General features: G+C 38.2%; 1 long non-coding RNA gene and 1 pseudogene across 2 annotated transcripts in view; both read right to left on the bottom strand.

Moving 5' to 3' along the window:
* Nucleotides 1-25101, bottom strand: part of LOC147998232 (uncharacterized) — an 87844-nt gene that overhangs the window by 49874 nt on the left and 12869 nt on the right. The window contains exons 3-4 of one of the 2 annotated variants that reach the window (XR_015646554.1): nt 9682-9822; nt 1552-3465 (exon numbers count right to left, since the gene is read on the bottom strand). This is a non-coding gene — a long non-coding RNA (uncharacterized LOC147998232). Of the gene's footprint in view, nt 1-1551; nt 3466-9681; nt 9823-25101 lie in introns of those variants that run through there. The other variant, XR_015646555.1, reaches the window with a different exon arrangement.
* On the bottom strand, nt 9201-9635 carry LOC108349125 (replication protein A 14 kDa subunit pseudogene; annotated as a pseudogene).

Below are 25101 nucleotides of genomic sequence, written 5' to 3'. Positions count from 1 at the left end.
TGTATGTGTATACATGTGAGGGAGTGATGTTGTATATGCTGTGGTGTGTCTGCAGAGGTCAGAGGGCAACCTTCAGCAGTTGGCTCTCTTTTAGCTTTGTGAATTCCAGGGACTAAACTCAAATCAACAGGCTTGGTGGTAAGCACCTTTATCAATTGAGCCATTTCTCTGGCCCTATTTCTTTAGAAATAGGTTCTTCTTTAACTCAGGGTAGTCTTGACCTCTCTATAGAGTGATAATCTAGAACTTTTGATCCTACTTCCTTAACCAACAAAGAGCTGATATAATACAGGTGCTGTACTATACTTGTTTGACATGGCTCTGGGCATACCAAGCAATCACTCTACCAACTGAACTAGATCCCCGACCCAGGGATTAATTCTGGAGTTTCTCTTTAAAAAGGGAAAAAATCTGTTCTGCATAAACTAGTAAGTTTGTTTTGTGCTTATAACTTATAAAATACTTGAAATTGCCTCAGCCTTTAAAATGTTAAATTAATAAGCATACTTAAAGACAATCTTAAAGACAACTTAAAGACAATGGAATAAATAACTTGTAAGGAGCAGTTAGATAAAGGAGAATCAGACATCTAATTCCATAAAAACCATACTGCAGTTTAAAAATATGCCTTATTATATGGACATTATATGGAGCCTTTTAGGGTTCACCATCAAATTGAAAAGCACTAGTAATACACACACACACACACACACACACACACACACACACACACTTTCCTCCAATGTTGTAATATACATGCTTTCTCCACTGCCAGCATTCCTACTTCACAGTAATGATTACAACTGGTAAACCTACACTGCTACATCATCATTCAAAGTCAATAGTTGCATTAGGGTCACTCTGTGTTTTAGTTAGGTTTCTTTATTTGAGACAGAGTTTCATGTAGCAAAATTATGTGATTATAGTTCAGGATGACCTTGAACTTATGACCTTTCTAACTTTACCTTTCAATTGGTAGGATTACAGGTATGTACCACTATGCCAGGTCCATTATGATCATTCTTGGTATTGTACATTCTATGGCTTTGGAGAAATAAACAGTGAACTGTAGTCACCATTAATTGTCCGTACTGAGTAGTTTCAACACCCTAAATATCTCATATGTTTCATACTCCTTTCCTTGAAACCCTGGCCACAACAAATACTTTAGAATTACAAAAAATTGGAAATTTCATACCTGATTTCTCGTTCTATTCCCTCCAGACATATATCCTTCTTTTCCTTCCCACATTCATATCTTTAAACACCGCTCACCCCACTCACCCCTCACACATACATACACTCCAATTAGAGCTGATTCCATGTACAGGGGTGTGAGGCTATTTAACATAGGTAACCTATGAGTATTCACACCTCTGACAGAAACAATGATTTCCTTTCCCACAGCAGCTATTAATTGCCAATAGATCCTGGGCTAAGAATAGAGTTTCTTGAGTCCCTGCCCAAGCCAGCTCAGTCAGCCAAACAGTGTCTCAATGGAGGGAGTGAGGACTGAAAAGAAAAAGACAATTAGACAACATTATAATGGGATTCCAGCCAGTGCTGAGGCTGAAGCAAGTTTATTTTTCTCCAACCTACATTTATACCATTCTAAGTATATGCAAAGAATAAGATCAGTTCTAGGTCAAGGAACAAACAAAGCAATAAACAAAAATAGTCAAGGAGCAAACAAGACAATAAACAAAGTCCTGTGTTATTCAAGGATTTATCAAGATAATCAAGATCTTGAGCGTACTTCCTTTTCCTAACCCAATGTCAAATTCCTGCCTGAGCCTACTTCCATGTCCTGGCCCAACGACAAATTCTTGCCAAATTACTAGAAGTGGCACCAAGAGTTCTCCACATCTTCCCCTTTTTATTTCATAAACAAGACTGTGTCTCTCTTAGGTGGTTCTGAAAAGAATGGCTTCCTTTCCTGTTGTGGAATATGCATTGTCAAAAGTAATGCATTTCTGTTTCAGGTTGGTAAGGCTCTGTGAAGAATCTTACCTGTCATTGACTGCCAGCCTGCTAAATTAATGACTCTGACTGGGGATCCGTTTTTAGTTTCAAGCCATGCATTTTGGATGCCACCATGTTCATGTCATTAAAGGCAAGTTTTATCACAATGAGAAGGAATAAAAGTATTCCCAGGACAAGAAAGGCTAACATGATCAAGCTATATAAGCCATTCTTGACCAGAATGAAAATACTGACCTTAAATTATGAATAATGTTATCAGCAGTATCTGCAGCATTAAAACTCAGTGGAATATATATATATATATATATATATATATATATATTCCACCTTTCCCTTCCACTGCCATAGGCTTTTTAAATTCATAATCTCATCATGCAAAGTTAAAACATCTAAAGAGGTGTTAGAATTATGCCAAATACCCTGCAAGTGTATTTGAATTTTCTCTCAATTATAGTGACTATCTGTAAATTTTAGAAGTGACACCAATCCATTAGTATTTAGCATGACACTCAAGATGGCTTCTTACTCTTAAACTCTGAACCTCCCTTCTGATAATTTGAATAGTATCATAAATTCGTTGTTCCAAACACTTATCTAAATCCTCTTGAATACTCAGAGCATTAGTAACATTATTTGCTAAATTAACAAAAGTAGCTGTCTTAACTTCTTGTGTCAAAGCAATTACAGAAGCATTGGTGCTAGCTATTAATATAATCAAAGCTGCTATACCAGCAATAATCAATCCCACTACCCTCTTGTTCTGCTTAAAGCCATACTCACTTCTTCCAGCATTTGCAAGCTTTTTTTCTGAATACCAAGGTCCTGTAATACTCATACGCAATAAAACAAAAGTTGATTGATAGACTACCATAACAGAAATACCAGATTTCAATACATTAACACAATTAGAAATTATACAATCAACACAACTTACATTAAATACTGTAGAATAAATAATTTTAGCATGACTAATTAATAAAAGATCAGGAACCTTAACACATGCAGTAACACTTGCTGAAATCCAGATCCTATCATTGTTCTAAGTCCGGATCCTATCCCAATTTTATCCACTGCAAATGTAACTTCATACAAGGCGGTTGTCTATTTATGTCTCTGAAAACGTCCAGAACCAGCCCTCCAACTGATGATTGTCATTTCTTTTTTCCCAAATATTTGAATGGTTTCCAGTACAGCCCATGATTGAGTCAGAATAACATCACAATAAACGAAAGAGAAGGGTCAGTAGAACTTCTCCATTTGATTAATTTTTCTAAGGCGGTTTCCACAGTCTCCAAGTTCTCTGTCCCATAAGGTCTAAAAGCTTGAGGCAAGGCAGCTTGTCCAATCTGGGATATAGATCAATACAGCTTCTCTGTCACCACCATCAGGACACTAAGCAAGCTCACAGTCAGCATCATTGCTTGTCCCAGCATCAGCATGTATCACCAATCACTCCGGAAGTCACCATGCTCCTTCAGCATCCTGTGGGAAAAAAAAACAAAAACATGCCTTCTTCCCCATACTAATATCCAATTAAATCCATGCCATATGCCAGTAAGTGGATTGGATCCTTCCATTTCACCTAGGCATAAGTATGCCTAATTGTAGGGTGCTACAGACACTCAGCAAAGAGTTCCTTGGCATCTAGATTTAAAATTTTTAAGATAAAAAGATAATGATTTAAATAATTTTGTGGTGTATGGGGGATATAATTTCCTGTTTTTTTATTTATAAAGATATATATTTTTTTAAAGTTCCATGTACTAATTCCACAATACTGTGTACTTGAGGATTATAATGAATCCTAGTAATCTGATTTGGAACACCCAACACAGAGAAACAATATAGGCAATGAGTAATTACATTTTTAGTTCCTTCTCCTGTTAAAGCAGTTGCAGCAAGAAAGCCTGAGAAGGTGTCAATAGTCACATGAACATATTTTAATTTTCCAAAATCAGAAATATGAGTAATATTCATCTGCCACAATTGATTAGGTAAAGGCCTCAAGAATTAACACCATTACGTGGTACAGGTAGAAACTGAAGACATTGAGGACAAGTCTTTAAAATTTGACATGCACATTCTCTAGAAGTACGAAATTGTTGTCTCAAGCAATTACTATTTTGATGATGTAACAAATGAGATTGTTTGGCTAATTGTTCCTATACAAGGCCTATAGTCTGCCTGGTATACAAATCCACTGTGGCACTGCCCTAACTAGGGGTCTAGGCAATCCAGTATGAGCTCTTAAATGTCCTATATGGAAAGGAACAGTGCAATCTCTTAAATTGAGCTGTATTTGCAATAAATAATTGCAAAATTTTAGAATTAGCAGTATCTAAAAAAAGAACAGTTTCAAGCAATTGTGAACCATGAGCTATATATTGGATACCAGTACACAAATTAAAAGTTGATTTTTCAACATTTCAAAAACAATGGCTATAGCATGTAATTCAATCATTTGTACTAAAGCAGGGTGGGGGAACTCAAGAGAATGAACATGTGATTCAATTATCTATGCTGCCTTCCCATTAGATAAGCCATCTGTAAATTCAGTAAGTGCATTTTCTATGGGCTGCATGCATAAATTTACAAGAAATACAAAAGCTATGCATAGAGGCAAATCATAACAACTTGTCTTTTGGAAAATGGTTATCAATTTTGCCTGAAAAGTTTGCACATGCAATAGGCCAAATATCAGTATTATGCAATAAACAATTTAATTGCTGTTTGGAATAAGGAATAAATATTTCATCAGGTTCTTTCCCAAAATACATTTGTGATTCTACCCTACAACTCTGTATTTACACAGAAAGAACTTCATAATAGGGTGTGAAGTCTTTACTTAGAGATGAAGAAAGATGAATCCACATTAATGGTTCCCTCTGCCAAAGAACTGATGTGGGTGCATAAGAAGTAGCAAGAACACAAACAGTCAACAATTGATCATAGTCTATGTAATGTATCTGTGGTTGGCTAATAGCTTCCTCTACTTTCTGCAAAGCTATTTATCCCTCATCTAATTGTTGAGGGGAATTAGGATTTGCAATCCCCTTGAGAATATCAAACAGAGGTTTAAGTTTTCCTGTGGTGAGCTTAAGGTGAGGTCTTAGTCAATTAACATCTCCTAGCTGCTTTTGAAAATCATTTAAAATAAGTAAATTATCTTTTCTTATTTGAATTTTCTGTGCTACAATTTAAGATATAATGGATGTTCCAAATATTAAAAAGATTATTGCCTTTGAAACTTTTCTGGAGCAACAAGTAATCCCCAAGATTTTAAAGTTGTTGTATAAGAGCAAAGGCTTATAATAAAACTCTTTTAGAGGGATCACCTAATAAAATATCACCAGTACAATGAGTAATATACACTGAAGGATTCAAAGTCCTAATTTCTTATATTGGAGCAGCAACAATTTTTGACATAATATTAGCCATTCTCTGTGGCAAAATTTTCCAATGATATCATTCATGGGTTCTTTAAATTTACAAGCAGGCACACTCAATGCAAACGTTTTATAAACATCAAGATGCAAAAGAATAGTACAAAAACAATCTTTTAAATCTATAATAATTTTAGATGTATTTTTTGGAATGGCAGCTTGAGTAGGTAAGCCAGGTTGTAATGCTCCCATAAGTTCCATAGTTTCATTAAACTTTTATAAATCTTGCAGTAATTTCCATGTGCCTGATTTTTCTTAATCACAAATATGGGTGAGTTCCAAGGGGAATTAAAATCTTGTTACTGAAACTGCCAATGTTACATTATGTATATATATATATATATATATATATATATATTTAACTATAATTTTTAAAAGTTTCTTTTGCAATATCAGAGCATAACTATAATTTTGAAAAGCAAAACCAAATTTTAACCATGTAAACAATCCATTTTCTCTAAAATCAATACCAAGTACATAATTTTCACGTTAAAGTTTGGCTTTTAGTTCTTATACATGAATGCATGATATGATGGTGCAGTTTTTAACATCTTATTAAAGAAAGATTGTTTTAAATCCTATCTCTTAAGTCTGGTTTCTAGGACAAGAATTACATAAAATATTATCCCAATTTAGAGGTATCTTTAGCGACCTGTTTCCCTGGGTTGGCTCATACCTTGTGTTGTTGACCTAGAATGACCCTAACCCTGAGTTGCCTATTTTAAGGCAACGTTTTGTTACCAATGTTACAAATTTTTAGCCATATCCATTAACTTATAAGCCAATAATCTATAACTAAGATATGAAGAACATATTTATATATTTACAATAAGTCAGAAACAAACATGAAGTAGCCACACACACCTTATATATTTAGAATAAGCAGACAAAATTATCTTACATTTTCTAGCTATAATATCAAGGGAGGAGCATTTTGTCACTTGCAGAACTCAATAATCACAGCCACAGAAATTTTTCTAGGAGAAACAATCATCAGATCCCTTACCATAGGAGCCAAGAAGCTGCTGGCCCCTTTAAGCGTGGCTTATACAGACAATCACATCGTGGTAGGTTTTCTCCAGCTATGCTAGACACCTAGCTACAGGTATAGATCTCCAAAGGCAGTTTATCAGCTTTTCTTTTGTCAATTCAGACTTTTTTGAAATTTTTTTACTAGATATATTTCTTTACTTACATTTCAAAGGTTATTCCTCCTTCCCGGTTTCCTGTCCATAAGCCCCCATTCCTTCCCCTCCCCCTCCCCTATACCGGTATTCTCCCTATACATCCCCATTATTGTCCCCCATATTCCCCTGCACTGGGGGAGTCCAACTTTGGCAGGACCAAGGGCTTCCCCTTCCCTTGGTGCCCCAACAAGGCTATCTCTGCTACATATGCAGTTGGAGCCCTGGGTCAGTCCATGTATAGTCTTTCAGTAGTGATTTAGGCCCTGAAGGCTCTGGTTGGTCAGCATTGTTGTTTTTATGGGGTTGCAAGCTTCTTTAACATTATCAATACTTCCTCTAATTCCCCCCCAAGGGAGTCCTATTCTCAGTTCGGTGGTTTGCTGTTAGCATTGACCTCTGTATTGGACATGCTCTGGATGTGTCTCTCAGGAGAGATCTATATCTGGTCCCTTTCAGCATGCATTTTCTAGCTTCATCAATCTTATCTAGTTTTGTGCCACGTATGGGTCAGGCTCTGAATGACCATTCCTTGAGTTGCTGCTCTAAACTTTGCTTCCATATCCCCTCCAATGGATATTTTCCCCCTTTTAAAAGGAGTGGGAGCATACACATTTTGGTCATCCTTCTTCTTGAGTTTCCTGTGGTCTATGGATTGCATCTTGGGTAATTCGAGGATTTTGGCTAATATCCACGTATCAATGAGTGCATACCAAGTGTGTTTTTCTGTGACTGAGTAACCTCACTCAGGATGATATTTTCTAGTTCATTCCATTTGCCTATGAATGTCATGAAGTCACTGTTTTTGATAGCTGAGTAGTATTCCATTGTGTAGATGTACCACATTTTTTTAATCCATTCCTCTGTTGAAGGGCATCTGGGTTCTTTCCACCTTCTGGATATTATAAATAAGGCTGCTATGAACATAGTGGAGCATGTGTCTTTGTTGCGTGTTAGAGGATCTTTTGGGTATATGCCCAAGAGAGGTATAGCTGGGTCCTCAGGCAGTTCAATGTCTAATTTTCTGAGGAACTTCCAGACTGATTTCCACAGTGGTAGTATCAGTTTGCAATCCCACCAACAATGGAGGAGTGTTCCTCTTTCTCCACATCCTCGCCAGCATCTGCTCTCACCTCAGTTTTTGATCTTAGCCATTCTGACTTGTGTGAGGTGATATCTCAGGGTTGTTTTGATTTGCATTTATTTCCCTGATGACTAAGGATGTTGACCATTTCTTTAGGTGCTTTTGGCCATTTGACAATCCTCAGTTGAGAATGTTTGTTTAGCTCTGTACCCCATTTTTAATAGGGTTATTTGGCTCTCTGGAGTCTAACTTCTTGAGTTCTTTGTATATTTTGGATATTAGCCCTCTATCAGATGTAGGATTGGTAAAAGTCAATCTGTTAGTTGCTGTTTTGCCCTAATGACAGTGTCTTTTGCTTTACAAAAGCTTTGCAGTTTTATGAGGTCCCATTTGTCAATTCTTGATCTTAGAGCATAAGCCATTGGTGTTTTTCTCAGGACATTTTCCTCAGTGTCCATGTCTTGAGACTCTTCCCCACATTTTCTTCTATTATTTTGAGTGTATCTGGTTTGGTGTGGAGGTCCTTGATCCACTTGGACTTAAGCTTTGTACACAGTGATGAAAATGGATCAATTTGCATTCTTCTACATGTTGACCTCCAGGTGAACCAGCATCATTTGCTGAAAATGCTGTCTTTCTTCCATTGGATGTTTTAGCTCCTTTGTCCAAGATCAAGTGACTATAGGTGTGTGGGTTAATTTCTGGGTCTTCAATTCTGTTCCACTGAACTATCTGCCTTTCTCTGTACCAATACCATACAGTTTTTATGACTATTGCTCTGTCAATTCAGACTTTTTTAAAAAATGATTTAAAACTAAATCAAGGAGTGAATGACTAGCAGATAAAGTTTTAACCATTTTTTTTTCTTTTGAGTACAAAATACAGAGAAAGAAACAATTATACAATGAAACAAAAACACAGTCATAAATTGACAGACATGGACAGATTGGCACATCAAGGTAGACAATAAATTGACAGAGAGAGAGAAGAAAACTAGATTTCCCAAAGGAACCCAGATATTTTACCTAAGAAACCCAGAACCAGAACAAAACATTCCTCCAGTAGGACCCAGAGAGGAAGCACGACATCTCCTGACCTCTGCCTGTCCCTAGGAGAGCTCTACAATAGCTCATGTTCATTTTCCTTCGCTTTCACCAAAGCATCCCTGGCACAGAAGAGGACTGCTTCTCTGAAACCCATTCTCCCACTCATTTCTAGTGTTTAAATTATCTCTAATCAGAGTCTAAAGACTAAAAGTATCTATGAGAATTATCTTCACTCCTCTAGATTTTAACATAACTCTAAACACATATAAAAAACTTTCTACCATTACCTTGTTCCTTTTTTGATAGTCTGACTTTTATTATTCAGACCATATATAAATAGACAGAGAGGCAATCAATTTAAAAAATATGAGAAGACTATTTGTAAACTGTCATACCAGATATATAAGAAAATATATTTAAAAAGAGAAAATTAAATATTGGAAATTATAGGAGTCTCTTCCTTAAACTGAAGGTGTCTCCTTTAATAGTCATCAATGTAGCTCACTGGCAATCTTAGGAAATTCAAGAAGCTCATTCATGTTCTATAAGCCCTAAAGGAAAAAACTGAGGAAACTCATTGATAATTTACACAGCTTCATTTTAAAGTTCAAGATCAAAGTGATTACAATCTTCCTTAAACAGGATATAAGGTGCACATAGTGTGGTTGCCTTGGGTGTGGTTTTTCCCACTACTTCTATGATTCTAGAGATTTCTTGTCTAGTGGCTCTATCAATTGAATGGTTCCATGTTGTCCTTGTCCATTTGAAAGAATAAACATTTTTCTAGTGGGATGAATCTTTTACAACTTCCCCACAAAGTTCACAGTTCAGTCAATATACTGTGTTAACATGCTGGTGATGATACGCCTTTGGGGAATTCCATTATGTTCACCATGTTTCTGCCATCAACACTCACAATCCCAAAGAAAGCAGAATATTACCTTTTCCCTTTCTGCAGGGTTTATTCCTCACTGATCCATCCTTTCCTGTGTTGTCCATCACTGTACTGCTCGAACTTGAGCTCCAAAGGTAAACCAAGCCATCTCATTCACCCAAAGAGTGTCTAAGGGAGGGAACGAGGACTAAAAAGAAAAAGACAATTAGACATTATAATGTGACTCCAGCCAGTGCTGAGGCTGAAGCAAGTTTATTTTTCTCTAGTCTGATTTTTATAACATTCTAAGTACATGCAAATGATAAGGTCAGTTCTAGGTCAAGGAACAAACAAAGCAATAAACAAAACTAGTCAAGAAACAAACAAGGCAATAAACAAAGTACTGTATTATTCAGGGACTTATATCCCCCACTGCCCCCAGAAGCATGAATAGCACTTCAGACATAGAAAACCTGGTCGATGGGGAAGAACGTTCAATCATAATGTGTTGTGTCTTCAGCAATAAAGTTTGACTATGTAGCTATGGTAAAAAATTAAATTCTTCCTTAACTCATTTTTTTGGTATTTTTTATTTACATATGAAATGTTATTCCCTTTCCTTGTTTCCTGTTCATAAGCCCCCTATCCCATAAACTTCCCCTTCTTCTATAAGGGTGTTCCCCTCCCCATCCACCCCGTCCCCTCCCACCACCCCCTCCCGACATTCCCTTACACTGGGGGTCCAACCTTGGCAGGACCAAGGACTTCTCCTTCCTTGGTGCCCAACAAGGCCATCCTCTGCTACATGTGCAGCTTGAGCCATGGGTCTGTCCATGTATAGTCTCTGCTAGTGGTTTAGTCCCTGAGAGCTCTGGTTGGTTGGTATTGTTGTTCTTATGAAGGTGGCAAGCCCCTTCACCTCTTTCAATCCTTTCTCTAATTCCTACAACGGGGGTCCCCATTCTCAGTTCAATGGTTTGCTGCTAGCATTTGCCTCTGTATTTGACATGTCTGGCTGTGTCTCTCAGGAGACATCTATATCTGGTTCCTGTCAGCCTGCACTTCTTAGCTTCATCAATCTTATCTAGTTTAGGTGACTGTATATATATGGGCCACATATGGGGCAGACTCTGAATGGGCGTTCCTTCAGCTTCTGTTTTAAACTTTGCCTTTATATCCCCTCCTATGAATATTTTTGTTCCCCCTTTTAAGAAGGAGTGAAGCATCTGTACCGTGGTCATCCTTTTTCCTGAGTTCCATGTGCTCTGTGGATTGTATCTTGGGTAATTCGAGCTTTTGGGCTAATATCCACTTATCAGTGAGTGCATACCAAGTGTGTTTCTCTGTGATTGGGTTGCCTCACTCAGGATGATATTTTGAGTTCCATCCATTTGCCTATGAATTTTAGGAAGTCATTGTTTTTGATAGCTCAATAGTACTCCATTGTGTAGATGTACCACATTCTCTGTATCCATTCCTCTGTTGAAGGGCATCTGGGTTCTTTCTAGCTTCTGGATATTACAAATAAGGGTGCTATGAAGATAGTCGAGCATGTGTCCATGTTATATGTTGGAGCACCTTTTGGGTATATGCCCAGGAGTGGTATAGCTGTGTCCTCAGGTAGTGCAATATCTAATTTTCTGAGGCACCTGCAGACTGATTTCCAGAGTGGTTTTACCAGTTTGCAATTCCACCAACAGTGGAGGAGTGTTCCTCTTTCTCTATATCCCTGACAGCATCTGTTTTCACCCAAGTTTTTGATCTTAGTCATTCTGACTAGTATGAGGTAGAATCTCAGGGTTGTTTTGATTTGCATTTCCCTGATGACTAAGGATGTTGAGCATTTCTTTAGGTACTTCTCAGCCATTCATTTCTTTCTCAGCCTGTTTATCCTTTGAGTAGAGGAAGGATACTTTATTGATTTGTTTGAGTTAATTTTATACCCAGCCACTTTGCTGAAGTTGTTTATCAGGCTTAGTAGTTCTCTGATGAAACTTTTGGGGTCACTTAAGTATACTATCATATCATCTGCAAATAGTAATATTTTGACTTCTTCCTTTCCAATTTGTATCCCTTTGACCACCTATTGTTTTCTGATTGCTCTGGCTAGGATTTTGAGTACTATATTGAATAAGTAGGGAGAGAGTGGACAGCTTTGTCTAGTCCCTGATTTTAGTGGGATTGCTTCAAGTTTCTCTTCATTATTTTGAAGTTGGTTACTGGTTTGCTGCATATTGCTTTTACTATATTTAGGGATGGGGAATGAATTCCTGATCTTTCCAAGACTTTTAACATGAAGGGATGTTGAATTTTGCCAAATGCTTTCTCAGCATCTAATGAAATGATCATTTTTTCCTTTGAGTTTGTTTATATAGCGAATTAGGTTGATGGATTTCTGTATATTGAACTATTCCTGTATCCCTGGGATGAAGCCTACTTGATCGTTTGATGGATGATTGTTTTGATGTGTTCTTGGATTTGGTTTTCAAGTATTTTATTAACTCTTTTGTGAACACTGTTTTACATGACCCTTGAAGTGATTTGAATGAGACAACCCCATAGTCTTCATCATTTAAATACTTGGCCCTCAGTTTGTCGCAATATTTGTGGAAGCTTCAGGGGTTTGGCCTTGTTGGAGAAGATATATCACAGGTGGCAGGCTTTGAGAATTTAAAGATCTCACCTTTCTGGAGTAGCCTCTTTCTGTTTCATGCTTTCATTTCATCATGTAAGCTGTAGCATGAAATATAAAAAAGGCACCAGGCCATGCTACCATTGGCAGGGCACTGGCAGACAGAATGGCCTTTTCTCATCCCAATAGACTCTCTCACCAAGAGCACTGAAATCTCTCCACCTGGCTTGCTAAGTTCCCATGGCAGGTCACTGCCACAACAGCCCTAGGCTTCCAAATACCCATGGCTAGCTGGAGTGCACTTCTCAGACACACTTTGCAGCTGTACCTTTCTCTCTGGTACTCAGTTGAGTCACTGTGTGAAGGAAAATACCACACAAACTTAGTTTAGAGGAAACACAATTGCTGGGCGCATCAACTAGCATTCTAATTTGTAAGCTATTCTAAGATACAATTTATAAGCTATTCTCCAGGCTGGATAGATGGCTCTGTGGTTAAGAGCACTGACTACTCTTCCAGAGGCCTTGAGTTCAATTTCCAGCACCCACATGGTGGCTTGCAACCATCTGTAAAGTGATTTGAAGTCCTCTTCTGGAAAGTCTAAAGACAGTGATAGTGTACTCACATACATAAAATAAATAAATCTTTAAAAAACAACCAATATAGGGCACAGGTCTTCCTGGTTGCTGCCGCTGCAGAGAGCCCGTGGGCAGCACCCCACGAGCGAACTTGAGCCTCGGGACCACAGGTAAGACCAACTTTTCTGCTGCAAGAAAGCTGCCTGGTGAGCTTGGAACACACGGAAGCAGAATTCCTCTAGGACCGGGCACGTTCTGTGTTTACCGGAAGTCCCACACCCGCGGATCCCGGCCCTCAGCAGCTCTCTGCTCTCAGACCCCGTGAGAGAGAGACCCAACCGCCTGGTCAGGTGGGCACTCCTGAGGCTGCAGAGCGGAAGAGACCACCAACACTGCTCATCCCTGCCCACATCCCTGGCCCAAGAGGAAACTGTATAAGGCCTCTGGGCTCCCGTGGGGGAGGGCCCAGGAGCAGCAGGACCCCTGCCTGAGACACTGCAGGAACCTGAAGGAAACAGACCGGATAAACAGTTCTCTGCACCCAAATCCCGTGGGAGGGAGAGCTAAACCTTCAGAGAGGCAGACAAGCCTGGGAAACCAGAAGAGACTGCTCTCTGCACACACATCTCGGACGCCAGAGGAAAAAGCTAAAGACCATCTGGAACCCTGGTGCACTGAAGCTCCCGGAAGGGGCAGCACAGGTCTTCCTGGTTGCTGCCGCTGCAGAGAGCCCGTGGGCAGCACCCGACGAGCGAACTTGAGCCTCGGGACCACAGGTAAGACCAATTTTCTGCTGCAAGAAAGCTGCCTGGTGAACTCAAGACACAGGCCCACAGGAACAGCTGAAGACCTGTAGAGAGGAAAAACTACACGCCCGAAAGCAGAACACTCTGTCCCCATAACTGACTGAAAGAGAGGAAAACAGGTCTACAGCACTCCTGACACACAGGCTTATAGGACAGTCTAGCCACTGTCAGAAATAGCAGAACAAAGTAACACTAGAGATAATCTGATGGCGAGAGGCAAGCACAGGAACCCAAGCAACAGAAACCAAGACTACATGGCACCATCGGAGCCCAATTCTCCCATCAAAACAAACATGGAATATCCAAACACACCAGAAAAGCAAGATCTAGATTCAAAATCATTTTTGATCATGATGCTGGAGGACTTCAAGAAAGACGTGAAGAACTCCCTTAGAGAACAAGTAGAAGCCTACAGAGAGGAATCGCAAAAATGCCTGAAAGAATTCCAGGAAAACATAAATAAACAAGTAGAAGCCCATAGAGAGGAGACACAAAAATCCCTGAAAGAATTCCAGGAAAACATAAATAAACAAGTAGAAGCCCATAGAGAGGAGACACAAAAATCCCTGAAAGAATTCCAGGAAAACACAATCAAACAGTTGAAGGACTAAAAATGGAAATAGAAGCAATCAAGAAAGAACACATGGAAACAACCCTGGATATAGAAAACCAAAAGAAGAGACAAGGACCTGTAGATACAAGCTTCACCAACAGAATACAAGAGATGGAAGAGAGAATCTCAGGAGCAGAAGATTCCATAGAAATCATTGACTCAACTGTCAAAGATAATGTAAAGCAGAAAAAGCTACTCGTCCAAAACATACAGGAAATCCAGGACTCAATGAGAAGATCAAACCTAAGGATAATAGGTATAGAAGAGAGTGAAGACTCCCAGCTCAAAGGACCAGTAAATATCTTCAACAAAATCATAGAAGAAAACTTCCCTAACCTAAAAAAAGAGATACCCATAGGCATACAAGAAGCCTACAGAACTCCAAATAGATTGGACCAGAAAAGAAACACCTCCCGTCACATAATTGTCAAAACACCAAACGCACAAAATAAAGAAAGAATATTAAAAGCAGTAAGGGAAAAAGGTCAAGTAACATATAAAGGGAGACCTATCAGAATCACACCAGACTTCTCGCCAGAAACTATGAAGGCCAGAAGATCCTGGACTGATGTCATACAGACCCTAAGAGAACACAAATGCCAGCCCAGGTTACTGTATCCAGCAAAACTCTCAATTAACATTGACGGAGAAACCAAGATATTCCATGACAAAACCAAATTTACACAATATCTTTCTACAAATCCAGCACTACAAAGGATAATAAATGGTAAAGCCCAACATAAGGAGGCAAGCTATACCCTAGAAGAAGCAAGAAACTAATCGTCTTGGCAACAAAACAAAGAGAATGAAAGCACACAAACATAACCTCACATCCAAATATGAATATAACGGGAAGCAATAATCACTATTCCTTAATATCTCTCAATATCAATGGCCTCAACTCCCCAATAAAAAGACATAGATTAACAAACTGGATACACAACGAGGACCCTGCATTCTGCTGCCTACAGGAAACACACCTCAGAGACAAAGACAGACACTACCTCAGAGTGAAAGGCTGGAAAACAACTTTCCAAGCAAATGGTCAGAAGAAGCAAGCTGGAGTAGCCATTCTAATATCAAATAAGATCAATTTCCAACTAAAAGTCATCAAAAAAGATAAGGAAGGACACTTCATATTCATCAAAGGAAAAATCCACCAAGATGAACTCTCAATCCTAAATATCTACGCCCCAAATACAAGGGCACCTACATACTTAAAAGAAACCTTACTAAAGCTCAAAACACACATTGCACCTCACACAATAATAGTGGGAGATTTCAACACCCCACTCTCATCAATGGACAGATCATGGAAACAGAAATTAAACAGTGATGTAGACAGACTAAGAGAAGTCATGAGCCAAATGTACTTAACGGATATTTATAGAACATTCTATCCTAAAGCAAAAGGATATACCTTCTTCTCAGCTCCTCATGGTACTTTCTCCAAAATTGACCATATAATTGGTCAAAAAATGGGCCTCAACAGGTACAGAAAGATAGAAATAATCCCATGCGTGCTATCGGACCACCACGGCCTAAAACTGGTCTTCAATAACAATAAGGGAAGAATGCCCACATATACGTGGAAATTGAACAATGCTCTACTCAATGATAACCTGGTCAAGGAAGAAATAAAGAAAGAAATTAAAAACTTTTTAGAATTTAATGAAAATGAAGGTACAACATACCCAAACTTATGGGACACAATGAAAGCTGTGCTAAGAGGAAAACTCATAGCGCTGAGTGCCTGCAGAAAGAAACAGGAAAGAGCATATGTCAGCAGCTTGACAGCACACCTAAAAGCTCTAGAACAAAAAGAAGCAAATACACCCAGGAGGAGTAGAAGGCAGGAAATAATCAAACTCAGAGCTGAAATCAACCAAGTAGAAACAAAAAGGACCATAGAAAGAATCAACAGAACCAAAAGTTGGTTCTTTGAGAAAATCAACAAGATAGATAAACCCTTAGCCAGACTAACAAGAGGACACAGAGAGTGCATCCAATTTAACAAAATCAGAAATGAATAGGGAGACATAACTACAGATTCAGAGGAAATTCAAAAAATCATCAGATCTTACTATAAAAACCTATATTCAACTAAACTTGAAAATCTTCAGGAAATGGACAATTTCCTAGACAGATACTAGGTATCGAAGTTAAATCAGGAACAGATAAACCAGTTAATCAACCCCATAACTCCTAAGGAAATAGAAGCAGTCATTAAAGGTCTCCCAACCAAAAAGAGCCCAGGTCCAGACGGGTTTAGTGCAGAATTCTATCAAACCTTCAGAGAAGACCTCATACCAATATTATCCAAACTATTCCACAAAATTGAAACAGATGGAGCCCTACCGAATTCCTTCTTCGAAGCCACAATTACTCTTATACCTAAACCACACAAAGTCACAACAAAGAAAGAGAACTTCAGACCAATTTCCCTTATGAATATCGATGCAAAAATACTCAATAAAATTCTGGCAAACCGAATTCAAGAGCACATCAAAACAATCATCCACCAGGATCAAGTAGGCATCATCCCAGGCATGCAGGGATGGTTTAATATACGGAAAACCATCAACGTGATCCATTATATAAACAAACTGAAAGAACAGAACCACATGATCATTTCATTAGATGCTGAGAAAGCATTTGACAAAATTCAACACCCCTTCATGATAAAAGTCCTGGAAAGAATAGGAATTCAAGGCCCATACCTAAACATAGTAAAAGCCATATACAGCAAACCAGTTGCTAACATTAAACTAAATGGAGAGAAACTTGAAGCAATCCCACTAAAATCAGGGACTAGACAAGGCTGCCCACTCTCTCCCTACTTATTCAATATAGTTCTTGAAGTTCTAGCCAGAGCAATCAGACAACAAAAGGAGATCAAGGGGATACAGATCGGAAAAGAAGAGGTCAAAATATCACTATTTGCAGATGACGTGATAGTATATTTAAGTGATCCAAAATGTTCCACCAGAGAACTACTAAAGCTGATAAACAACTTCAGGAAAGTGGCTGGGTATAAAATTAACTCAAATAAATCAGTTGCATTCCTCTATACAAAAGAGAAACAAGCCGAGAAAGAAATTAGGGAAAGGACACCCTTCATAATAGACCCAAATAATATAAAGTACCTCGGTGTGACTTTAACCAAGCAAGTAAAAGATCTGTACAATAAGAACTTCAAGACACTGAGGAAAGAAATTGAAGAAGACCTCAGAAGATGGAAAGATATCCCATACTCATGGATTGGCAGGATTAATATAGTAAAAATGGCCATTTTACCAAAAGCAATCTACAGATTCAATGCAATCCCCATCAAAATACCAATCCAATTCTTCAAAGAGTTAGACAGAACAATTTGCAAATTCATCTGGAATAACAAAAAACCCAGGATAGCTAAAGCTATCCTCAACAATAAAAGGACTTCAGGAGGAATCACTATCCCTGAACTCAAGCAGTATTACAGAGCAATAGTGATAAAAACTGCATGGTATTGGTACAGAGACAGACAGATAGACCAATGGAATAGAATTGAAGACCCAGAAATGAACCCACACACCTATGGTCACTTGATTTTTGACAAAGGAGCCAAAACCATCCAATGGAAAAAAGATAGCATTTTCAGCAAATGGTGCTGGTTCAACTGGAGGGCAACATGTAGAAGAATGCAGATCGATCCATCCTTATCACCCTGTACATAGCTTAAGTCCAAGTGGATCAAAGACCTCCACATCAAACCAGACACACTCAAACTAATAGAAGAAAAACTAGGGAAGCATCTGGAACACATTGGCACTGGAAAATATTTCCTGAACAAAACACCAATGGCTTATGCTCTAAGATCAAGAATCGACAAATGGGATCTCATAAAACTGCAAAGCTTCTGTAAGGCAAAGGACACTGTGGTTAGGACAAAACGGCAACCAACAGACTGGGAAAAGATCTTTACCAATCCTACAACAGATAGAGGCCTTATATCCAAAATATACAAAGAACTCAAGAAGTTAGACCGCAGGGAAACAAATAACCCTATTAAAAAATGGGGTTCAGAGCTAAACAAAGAATTCACAGCTGAGGAATGCCGAATGGCTGAGAAACACCTAAAGAAATGTTCAACATCTTTAGTCATAAGGGAAATGCAAATCAAAACAACCCTGAGATTTCACCTCACACCAGTGAGAATGGCTAAGATCAAAAACTCAGGTGACAGCAGATGCTGGAGAGGATGTGGGAAAGAGGAACACTCCTCCATTGTTGGTGGGGTTGCAGACTGGTACAACCATTCTGGAAATCAGTCTGGAGGTTCCTCAGAAAATTGGACATTGAACTGCCTGAGGATCCAGCTATACCACTCTTGGGCATATACCCAAAAGATGCCCCAACATAGAAAAAAGACACGTGCTCCACTATGTTCATCGCAGCCTTATTTATAATAGCCAGAAACTGGAAAGAACCCAGATGCCCTTCAACAGAGGAATGGATACAGAAAATGTGGTACATCTACACAATGGAATATTACTCAGCTATCAAAAACAACGAGTTTATGAAATTCGTAGGCAAATGGTTGGAACTGGAAAATATCATCCTGAGTGAGCTAACCCAATCACAGAAAAACATACATGGTATGCACTCATTGATAAGTGGCTATTAGCCCAAATGCTTGAATTACCCTAGATGCCTAGAACAAACGAAACTCAAGACGGATGATCAAAATGTGAATGCTTCACTCCTTCTTTAAATGAGGAAAAAGAATACCATTGGCAGGGAAGGGAGAGGCAAAGATTAAAACAGAGACTGAAGGAACACCCATTCAGAGCCTGCCCCACATGTGGCCCATACATATACAGCCACCCAATTAGACAAGATGGATGAAGCAAAGAAGTGCAGACTGACAGGAGCCGGATGTAGATCGCTCCTGAGAGACACAGCCAGAATACAGCAAATACAGAGCCAAATGCCAGCAGCAAACCACTGAACTGAGAATAGGTCCCCCGTTGAAGGAATCAGAGAAAGAACTGGAAGAGCTTGAAGGGGCTCGAGACCCCAAAAGTACAACAATGTCAAGCAACCAGAGCTTCCAGGGACTAAGCCACTACCTAAAGACTATACATGGACTGACCCTGGACTCTGACCCCATAGGTAGCAATGAATATCCTAGTAAGAGCACCAGTGGAAGGGGAAGCCCTGGGTCCTGCTAAGAATGAACCCCCAGTGAACTAGAGTAGGGTTGGGAGGGGAACACCCATAAGGAAGTGGAGGGGGGAGGGGGATGTTTGCCCGGAAACCGGGAAAGGGAATAACACTTGAAATGTATATAAGAAATACTCAAGTTAATAAAAATAAAAAATAAAAAAAACCAATATAGTAATTTTTAAAAAAAGAAACAAATCCTTTGATTGTGGATCCTGTCAGATCCAATGCCTGAACCGGGGGTCTCCACTACCTATATTTTTCCTCCATCATCTTTCCCATCCAAACAACCTATCTTTTCTCCTGTTTCCCCTCTTCCCCTCTCTGGACCTGGAAATCATGACTACTCATCCAGTGACTGGATGCTTGAAATCTTTATTCATTAGGGGAAGGTTCTGCCACAATAAGCGGTCAGTATCTCTCAGGATCTGTAAGCCCAAAAAAAAACCTTGTCTTGCTGTAGGTATGGTGTTGTATCAAGCAATTGAAAAGCAACTGATAGAGCCTGTGAATTGGAAATCATATAGAATACATTGAATCCTCATCACCCATTCCTACAGTAGTGACCTGTCCATCCTCTTTTGTCTTTGAGTCTCTGATATCCATGGAGAGACTTCTACTATTGATGACCAAGTCCCCCTAATAGCTTGTTTAAGCTAGTCTATCAGGAACTGATTTTTATTTTATTGTCCCAGATTATGCCTTTGTTTCAAGGAAAGATGGGCAGTGCATGGTTTCTCTGTTTCTAAAGCACTCAATTTGAACTTATTGTTCCCATATCTCATAGTCTCACAAGCCAGGAAAAGAGAGGCTTCATCAATTGTTTAAAACTTTTCCTTAAATCCAGGAATGTCACTAATGAATAGTCTCTGAATCTCAAAGCCTCTCACACAGACCATTGTTAAATCATTATTGGTAAACCTTCTGGCCTCCACCTGCACTCCTGGGTTAAGCTTGTGGGACAGCTCTCTGGATCCAAATCCTGCTGGTAGAGAGCTTGTTTCCCAGGAGTACTGACACACCTAAGATCACAGGCTCACATGATCATAGAAGGGATAGTTTCCAGTCAGAGACAATAAAAGCAACTAACACCAGAGATAACCAAACGTCAAGAGACAAGCATAGTAATCTAAACAACAGAAACCAAGACTATTTGGCATCATCAGAACCCAGTTCTACCACCAAATCAAATACTGGATATCCAAACACACCGCAAAAGCAAGATTTGGATTTAAAATCACATTTTATGATGATCATGGAGGACTTTAAGAAAGACGTAAATAACTCCCTTAAAGAAATACAGGACAACACATGTAAACAAGTAGAAGCCCTTAAAGAGGAAACACAAAAGTCTCTTAAAGAATTACAGGAAAACACAACCAAACAGGTAACAGAATTGAAGGAAACCATCCAGGATCTAAAAATGGAAACAGAAACAATAAATAGCTCACATTATACTTGTATGTAAATATTATTTGGTGGTTATTATTGTGGTATATGATATCAACTTGTCCAGCCTCTACTTTAGAGATTGCTGATATTAATATTTACCACAAACAGGGGTGTTAACATTTATGTCTATTAAAGTTGATTTAATCCTTGAAAAAAAAAAAGAAATCACAAAGGGAGGCAACCCTGGAGATAGAAAGCCTAGGAAAGAGATCAGGAGTCATAGACAAAAACATCACCAACAGAATACAAGAGATAGAAGAGAGAATCTCAGTGGCAGAACATACCATAGAAAACATTGACACAACCATGAAAGATAATGGAAAATGGAAAAAGCTCTTAAGCCAAAACATCCAGAAAATTCACGCCACAATGAGAAGATCAAACCTAGGGATAATAAGTATAGAAGACAGTGAAGATTCCCAACTTAAAGGGCCAGAAAATATCTTCAGCAAAATTATAGAAGAAAACTTCCCTAACCTAAAGAAAGAGATGGTCATAAACATACAAGAACCCTACAGAATTGAAAATAGATTAGACCAGAAAAGAAATTCCTCCTGTCACACACATAACAGTCAATACACCAAATGTACAAAACAAAGAAAGAATATTAAAAGCAGTAAGGGAAAAAGGTCAAGTAACATATAAAGGTAGACCTATCAGAATTACACCAACTCGAAATGTATATAAGAAATACTCAAGTTAATAAAAAAAAAATAAAATGTAAAAAAAAAAAAAGAATTACACTAGACTTCTCACTAGAGACTATGAAAGCCAGAAGATCCTGGGCAAATGTCATATAGACTTGAGGAGAACACAAATGCTAGTCCAGGCTACTATATTCAACAAAACTCTCAATTCACAGAGATGAAACCAAGATAGTCCATGACAAAACCAAATTTATACAATACCTTTCCACAAATTCAGCCCTACAAAGGATAATGGATGGAAAACTCCAATACAAGGAAGGAAACTACACCCAAAAAAGCAAGAAAGTAATCTCCCTGCAACGAAACCAAACAGAGGCACAAACATAATTCCACCTCTAACAACAACAACAACAACAACAACAACAACAACAACAAAAGCAAAAACAAAAACAGGAAACAACAATCACTATTCCTTCATTTCTCTTAACATCAATGGACTCAATTCCCCAATAAAAAGATATAGACTAACAGACTGGATACATAAAGAGGACCCAGCACTTTGCTGCATACGGGAAACATACCTCAGTGACAAAGACAGATACTATGTTGGATACAATGTCAGAATAAAAGGCTGGAAAACAATTTTCCAAGCAAATGGTCCCAAGAAAGAAGCTGGAGTAGTCATTTTAGTATTGATAAAATCACTTTCAACCAAAAGTTATAAAAAAAAAAGACACTTCATATTCATCAAAGGACAATTCCACCAAGATGAACTCTCAATCTTGAATATGTATGCTACAAAATGCAAGGGTACCTACATACATAAAGGAAACCTTACTAAATCTCAAAGCATACATTGCACCTCACACAATAATCATGTGTCCACTCTCATCACTGGACAGATTGTGGAAACAGAAACAAAACAGAGACACAGTGAAGTTATGAACCAAATGGATTTAACAAATATTTATAAAACATTTCATCATAAAACAAAAGAATATACCTTCTTTTCAGCATACCATTGTACCTTCTCAAAAATTGACCATATACTCAGTCACAAGACAGGCCTGATATAATACAGTGCATCCTAAAAGACCACCATGGACTAAGGCTGGTCTTCAATAACAACAAGAATGACAGAAAGCCCACATATACATGGAAGTTGAACAAAACTCTACTCAATGATAGCTTGGTCAAGGAAGAAAGAAATTAAAGGTATTTTTTAGAATTTAATGAAAATGAAGGCACAAGATACCTTAACTTATGGGACACAATGAAAGCAGTTCTAAGAGGAAAACTCATAGTTCTGAGTGCCTCCAAAAAGAAACTGGAGAGAGCATACATTAGCCCCTTGACAGGACACCTAAAAGCTCTAGGGCAAAAAGAAGCAAATACACCCAAGAGGAGTAGAAGGCAGGAAATAATCAAACTCATGGCTGAAATCAACCAAGTAGAAATAAAATGAGGTATAGAAAGAATCAACAAAACCAGGAACATCAACAAGATAGATACACCCTTAGCCAAACTAACCAGAGGTCACAGAGAAAGTATCCAAATTAACAAATCAGAAAGGAAAAGGAAGACATAACAATGGAATCTGAGAAAATTCAAAAGAATCATCAGATCCTACCACAAAAGCCTATATCCAACAAAAGTCAAAAATCTGGAAGAAATGGACATTTTCTAGACAGGTACCAGGTACTAAAGTTAAATCAGGATCAGATAAACCATCTAAACAGTCTCATAACTTCTAAAGAAATAGAAGCAGATTTAAAAGTCTCCCAACCACAAAAAGCCCAGGACCAGATTGCTTTAGTGCTGAATTCTATCAGACCTTCATAGAAGACCTCATACCAATACTGTTCAAACTATTCCACAAAATAGAAACTGAAGAAGCACGACCCAATTGCTTCTATGAAGCTACAATCACACTTATACCTAAACCACACAAATACCCAACAAAGAAAGACAACTTCTGACCAATTTCCCTTATGAATATCAACCCCAAAATACTCAATAAAATTCTCACAAACCAAATCCAAGAACACATCAAAACAATCATCCATCATGATCAAGTAGGCTTCATCCCAGGGATACAGGAAGGTTTCAATATACTGAAATCCAACAATGTAATCTATTATGTAAACAAACTCAAAGAAAAAAACACATGATCATCTCATTAGACGCTGAGAAAGCATTTGGCAAAATTCAACATTCCTTCTTGTTAAAAGTCTTGGAAAGATCAGGAATTCATGCCCATCCCTAAATATAGTAAAAGCAATATACAGCAAACTAGTAACCAACTTCAAAATAATGAAGAGAAACCTGAAGCAATCCCACTAAAATCAGGGACTAGACAAAGCTGTCCACTCTCTCCCTACTTATTCAATATAGTACTCGAAATCCTAGCCCGAGCAATCAGAAAACAATAGGAGGTCAAAGGGATACAAATTGGAAAGGAAGAAGTCAAAATATTACTATTTGCAGATGATATGATAGTATACTTAAGTGACCCCAAAAGTTTCACCAGAGAACTACTAAGCCTGATAAACAACTCCGGCAAAGTGGCTGGGTATAAAATTAACTCAAACAAATCAGTAGCCTTCCTCTACACAAAGAGAAACAAGCTGAGAAAGAAATTAGGGAAATGACACCCTTCACAATTGTCACAAATAACAGAAAATACCTTGGTGTGACTCTATCCAAGCAAGTGAAAGTTCTATATGACAAGAACTTCAAGTCTCTAAAGAAAGAAATTGAAGAAGTTCTGAGAAGATGCAAAGATCTCCCATGTTCATGAATGGGCAGGATTAATAGAGTAAAAATGAACTTCTTGCTGAAAGCAATCTACAGATTCAATGAAATCCGCATCAAAATTCCAACTCAATTCTTCCTAGAATTACAAAGAGCAATTTGCAAACAAACAGCAATTTGCAAATACATTTGGAACAACAAAAAACTCCAAAATAGCAAAAACTATATATATATATATATATCAAAAACTATATATATATATCAAAAACTATATATATATATATATATATATATTCTCAACAATAAAAGAACTTCTTGGGGAATCAATATCCCTGACTTTAAGGTGCACTACAGAGCAATCATGATAAAAAAAAAAAACCTGCATGGTATTGGTACAGAGACAGGCAGGAACATCAATTGAATAGAATTGAAGACCCAGAAATGAACCCACACACATTTGGTCACTTGATCTTTGACAAAGGAGCTAAATGGAAAAAAAGAAAGCCTTTTCAACAAATGGCGCTGGTTCAACTGGAGGTCAGCCTGTAGAATAATGCAAATTGACCCATTCTTATTACTCTGTACTAAGCTTAAGTTCAAGTGGATCAAGGACCTCCACAAAAAAACAGATACACTTGAACTAATAGAAGAAAAAGTGGGGAAGAGCCTCAAACAAATGGGCACTTGGAAAATTTTCCTAACCAGAACAACAATGGCTTATGCTCTAAGATCAAGAATAGAAAAATGGTACATCATAAAATTGCAGCTTCTGTAAGACAAAATACAATATCAATAGGACA

The sequence above is a fragment of the Rattus norvegicus genome, chromosome X (assembly GCF_021556685.1).
Source record: "Rattus norvegicus strain SHRSP/BbbUtx chromosome X, alternate assembly SHRSP_T2T, whole genome shotgun sequence".
Classification (NCBI taxonomy): Eukaryota; Metazoa; Chordata; class Mammalia; order Rodentia; family Muridae; genus Rattus; species Rattus norvegicus.
The sequence above is the reverse complement of the archived record's forward strand: the minus strand, read 5'-3'. Positions and strand labels throughout refer to the sequence as shown.